Source organism: Hemiscyllium ocellatum, chromosome 32 (assembly GCF_020745735.1).
Source record: "Hemiscyllium ocellatum isolate sHemOce1 chromosome 32, sHemOce1.pat.X.cur, whole genome shotgun sequence".
Classification (NCBI taxonomy): domain Eukaryota; kingdom Metazoa; phylum Chordata; class Chondrichthyes; order Orectolobiformes; family Hemiscylliidae; genus Hemiscyllium; species Hemiscyllium ocellatum.
In genome coordinates this window covers 43,633,914-43,639,676 of record NC_083432.1, presented here as the reverse complement: position 1 = coordinate 43,639,676, position 5,763 = coordinate 43,633,914, and positions in this window count along the sequence as shown.

The following is a 5,763-nucleotide window of genomic DNA, read 5'->3' as shown; positions in this document are numbered from 1 at the left end:
GGGCACCCAGATTTGAATTGAGGACCTCTTGATCTGCAGTCAAATGCTCTACCACTGAGCTACACCCCCCCATGTGCCCAACGCACTGCATGTTTACACTTTCCACATACTACAGTGACAATTGTCTAAAACACCTCTCTTGTCTGCGCCTTTCAACAGTTTACTTGCAGCAGAGATGTTTTGTATGTGAAACCTATTTCCAAAATGACTGTCTGACTTGAATAGCATTTGCATCGGCAATGGAAATGGCTGAGTGGCAGAGTTTAATTGGACGTAAGTTATTGCGCAAATGCCCTCCGAACTGACATCAGCTCTGAACGAATGCACATGCAAGGCTTTCAAGCTCTCGTTTCGGCACTGCAGTGCTACATTGCAACATCGCAACATCTCACGAGGCAACACGGATCTTCGTGTCTTTCAGCTGTTCATCACAGAAGGAACTTTGCCGTGGTCGTTGAATGCGGCAAGAAAACACCCCTTCCAAGGTGTTCCCTGTGCAGAGGGGTAAACGGCAGGTCCTCGATGCACTGCTCACGTGTAAAGGGGGCACCCAGATTTGAACTGGGGACCTCTTGATCTGCAGTCAAATGCTCTACCACTGAGCTACACCCCCCCATGTGCCCAACGCACTGCATGTTCACACTTTCCACATACTACAGTGACAATTGTCTAAAACACCTCTCTTGTCTGCGCCTTTCAACAGTTTACGTGCAGCAGAGATGTTTTGTATGTGAAACCTATTTCCAAAATGACTGTCTGACTTCAATAGCATTTGCATCGGCAATGGAAATGGCTGAGTGGCAGAGTTTAATTGGACGTAAGTTATTGCGCAAATGCCCGCCGAACTGACATCAGCTCTGAACGAATGCACATGCAAGGCTTTCAAGCTCTGGTTTCGGCACTGCAGTGCTACATTGCAACATCTCACGAGGCAACACGGATCTTCGTGTCCTTCAGCTGTTCATCACAGAAGGAACTTTGCCGTGGTCGTTGAATGCGGGAAGAAAACACCCCTTCCAAGAAGTTCCCGGTGCAGAGGGGTGAACAGCAGATCCTCAATTCACTGCTCACGTGCAAAGGGGGCACCCAGATTTGAACTGGGGATTTCTTGATCTGCAGTCAAATGCTCTACCACTGAGGTACACCCCCCCCATGTGCCCAACGCACTGCATGTTCACACTTTCCACATACTACAGTGACAATTGTCTAAAACACCTCTCTTGTCTGCGCCTTTCAACAGTTTACGTGCAGCAGAGATGTTTTGTATGTGAAACCTATTTCCAAAATGACTGTCTGACTTCAATAGCATTTGCATCGGCAATGGAAATGGCTGAGTGGCAGAGTTTCAATGGACGTAAGTTATTGCGCAAATGCCCTCCGAACTGACATCAGCTCTGAACGAATGCACATGCAAGGCTTTCAAGCTCTGGTTTCGGCACTGCAGTGCTACATTGCAACATCTCACGAGGCAACACGGATCTTCGTGTCCTTCAGCTGTTCATCACAGTAGGAACTTTGCCGTGGTCGTTGAATGCGGGAAGAAAACACCCCTTCCAAGGAGTTCCCGGTGCAGAGGGGTGAACAGCAGATCCTCAATTCACTGCTCACGTGCAAAGGGGGCACCCAGATTTGAACGGGGCACTTCTTGATCTGCAGACAAATGCTCTACCACTGAGGTACACCCCCCCATGTGCCCAACGCACTGCATGTTCACACTTTCCACATACTACAGTGACAATTGTCTAAAACACCTCTCTTGTCTGCGCCTTTCAACAGTTTACGTGCAGCAGAGATGTTTTGTATGTGAAACCTATTTCCAAAATGACTGTCTGACTTCAATAGCATTTGCATCGGCAATGGAAATGGCTGAGTGGCAGAGTTTAATGGACGTAAGTTATTGCGCAAATGCCCTCCGAACTGACATCAGCTCTGAACGAATGCACATGCAAGGCTTTCAAGCTCTGGTTTCGGAACTGCAGTGCTACATTGCAACATTGCAACATCTCACGAGGCAACACGGATCTTCGTGTCCTTCAGCTGTTCATCACAGAAGGAACTTTGCCGTGGTCGTTGAATGCGGGAAGAAAACACCCCTCCGCAGGTGTCCCCCGTGCAGAGGGGTGAACGGCAGATCCTCGCTGCACTGCTCACGCGTAACGGGGGCACCCAAATTTGAACTGGCGACCTCTTGATCTGCAGTCAAATGCTCTACCACCGAGCTACACCCCCCAGGTGCTCACCACACGGCATGTTCACACTTTCCACATACTACAGTGACAATTGTCTAAAACACCTCTCTTGTCTGCGCTTTTCAACAGTTTACGTGCAGCAGAGATGTTTTGTATGTGAAACCTATTTCCAAAATGACTGTCTGACTTCAATAGCATTTGCATCGGCAATGGAACTGGCTGAGTGGCAGAGTTTAAATGGACGTAAGTTATTGTGCAAATGCCCTCCGAACTGACATCAGCTCTGAACGAATGCACATGCAAGGCTTTCAAGCTCTGGTTTCGGCACTGCAGTGCTGCATTGCAACATCTCACGAGGCAACACGGATCTTCGTGTCCTTCAGCTGTTCATCACAGAAGGAACTTTGCCGTGGTCGTTGAATGCGGGAAGAAAACACACCTCCCAAGGTGTTCCCTGTGCAGAGGGGTAAACGGCAGATCCTCGATGCACTGCTCACGTGTAAAGGGGGCACCCAGATTTGAACTGGGGACCTCTTGATCTGCAGTCAAATGCTCTACCACTGAGCTACACCCCCCAGGCGGAAAACACGCTGCATGCTCACACTTTCCACATACTACAGTGACAATTGTCTAAAACACCTCTCTTGTCTGCGCCTTTCAACAGTTTACGTGCAGCAGAGATGTTTTGTATGTGAAACCTATTTCCAAAATGACTGTCTGACTTCAATAGCATTTGCATCGGCAATGGAAATGGCTGAGTGGCAGAGTTTAAATGGACGTAAGTTATTGCGCAAATGCCCTCCGAACTGACATCAGCTCTGAACGAATGCACATGCAAGGCTTTCAAGCTCTGGTTTCGGCACTGCAGTGCTACATTGCAACATCTCACGAGGCAACACGGATCTTCGTGTCCTTCAGCTGTTCATCACAGAAGGAACTTTGCCGTGGTCGTTGAATGCGGGAAGAAAACACCCCTTCCAAGAAGTTCCCGGTGCAGAGGGGTGAACAGCAGATCCTCAATTCACTGCTCACGTGCAAAGGGGGCACCCAGATTTGAACTGGGGATTTCTTGATCTGCAGTCAAATGCTCTACCACTGAGCTACACCCCCCCATGTGCCCAACGCACTGCATGTTCACACTTTCCACATACTACAGTGACAATTGTCTAAAACACCTCTCTTGTCTGCGCCTTTCAACAGTTTACGTGCAGCAGAGATGTTTTGTATGTGAAACCTATTTCCAAAATGACTGTCTGACTTCAATAGCATTTGCATCGGCAATGGAAATGGCTGAGTGGCAGAGTTTAATGGACGTAAGTTATTGCGCAAATGTCCTCCGAACTGACATCAGCTCTGAACGAATGCACATGCAAGGCTTTCAAGCTCTCGTTTCGGAACTGCAGTGCTACATTGCAACATTGCAACATCTCACGAGGCAACACGGATCTTCGTGTCCTTCAGCTGTTCATCACAGAAGGAACTTTGCCGTGGTCGTTGAATGCGGGAAGAAAACACCCCTTCCAAGGAGTTCCCGGTGCAGAGGGGTGAACGGCAGATCCTCGATGCACTGCTCACGTGTAAAGGGGGCACCCAGATTTGAACTGGGGACCTCTTGATCTGCAGTCAAATGCTCTACCACTGAGCTACACCCCCCAGGTGCCCAACGCACTGCATGTTCACACTTTCCACATACTGCAGTGACAACTGTCTAAAACACCTCTCTTGTCTGCGCCTTTCAACAGTTTACGTGCAGCAGAGATGTTTTGTATGTGAAACCTATTTCCAAAATGACTGTCTGACTTCAATAGCATTTGCATCGGCAATGGAACTGGCTGAGTGGCAGAGTTTAAAAGGGCGTAAGTTATTGCGCAAATGCCCTCCGAACTGACATCAGCTCTGAACGAATGCACATGCCAGGCTTTCAAGCTCTCGTTTCGGCACTGCAGTGCTACATTGCAACATCTCACGAGACAACACGGATCTTCGTGTCCTTCAGCTGTTCATCACAGAAGGAACTTTGCCGTGGTCGTTGAATGCGGGAAGAAAACACCCCTTCCAAGGAGTTCCCGGTGCAGAGTGGTTAACAGCAGATCCTCGATGCACTGCTCACGTGCAAAGGGGGCACCCAGATTTGAACTGGGGACCTCTTGATCTGCAGTCAAATGCTCTACCACTGAGCTACACCCCGCAGGCAGAAAACACGCTGCATGCTCACACTTTCCACATACTACAGTGACAATTGTCTAAAACACCTCTCTTGTCTGCGCCTTTCAACAGTTTACGTGCAGCAGAGATGTTTTGTATGTGAAACCTATTTCCAAAATGACTGTCTGACTTCAATAGCATTTGCATCGGCAATGGAAATGGCTGAGTGGCAGAGTTTAATTGGACGTATGTTATTGCGCAAATGCCCTCCGAACTGACATCAGCTCTGAACGAATGCACATGCAAGGCTTTCAAGCTCTGGTTTCGGCACTGCAGTGCTACATTGCAACATCTCACGAGGCAACACGGATCTTCGTGTCTTTCAGCTGTTCATCACAGAAGGAACTTTGCCGTGGTCGTTGAATGCGGGAAGAAAACACCCCGTCCAAGGTGTTCCCTGTGCAGAGGGGTAAACGGCAGATCCTCGATGCACTGCTCACGTGTAAAGGGGGCACCTAGATTTGAACTGGGGACCTCTTGATCTGCAGTCAAATGCTCTACCACTGAGCTACACCCCACAGGCGGAAAGCACGCTGCATGCTCACACTTTCCACATACTACAGTGACAATTGTCTAAAACACCTCTCTTGTCTGCGCCTTTCAACAGTTTACGTGCAGCAGAGATGTTTTGTATGTGAAACCTATTTCCAAAATGACTGTCTGACTTCAATAGCATTTGCATCGGCAATGGAAATGGCTGAGTGGCAGAGTTTAATGGACGTAAGTTATTGCGCAAATGCCCTCCGAACTGACATCAGCTCTGAACGAATGCACATGCAAGGCTTTCAAGCTCTCGTTTCGGAACTGCAGTGCTACATTGCAACATTGCAACATCTCACGAGGCAACACGGATCTTCGTGTCCTTCAGCTGTTCACCACAGAAGGAACTTTGCCGTGGTCGTTGAATGCGGGAAGAAAACACCCCTACTCTGGTGTCCCCCGTGCAGAGGAGGGAATGGCAGATCCTCGATGCACTGCTCACGTGTAAAGGGGGCACCCAGATTTGAACTGGGGACCTCTTGATCTGCAGTCAAATGCTCTACCACAGAGCTACACCCCCCAGTTGGTGAACGCGCTGCATGCTCACACTTTCCACATACTACAGTGACAAATGTCTAAAACACCTCTCTTGTCTGCGCCTTTCAACAGTTTACGTGCAGCAGAGATGTTTTGTATGTGAAACCTATTTCCAAAATGACTGTCTGACTTGAATAGCATTTGCATCGGCAATGGAAATGGCTGAGTGGCAGAGTTTAAATGGACGTAAGTTATTGCGCAAATGCCCTCCGAACTGACATCAGCTCTGAACGAATGCACATGCAAGGCTTTCAAGCTCTGGTTTCGGCACTGCCGTGCTACATTGCAACAT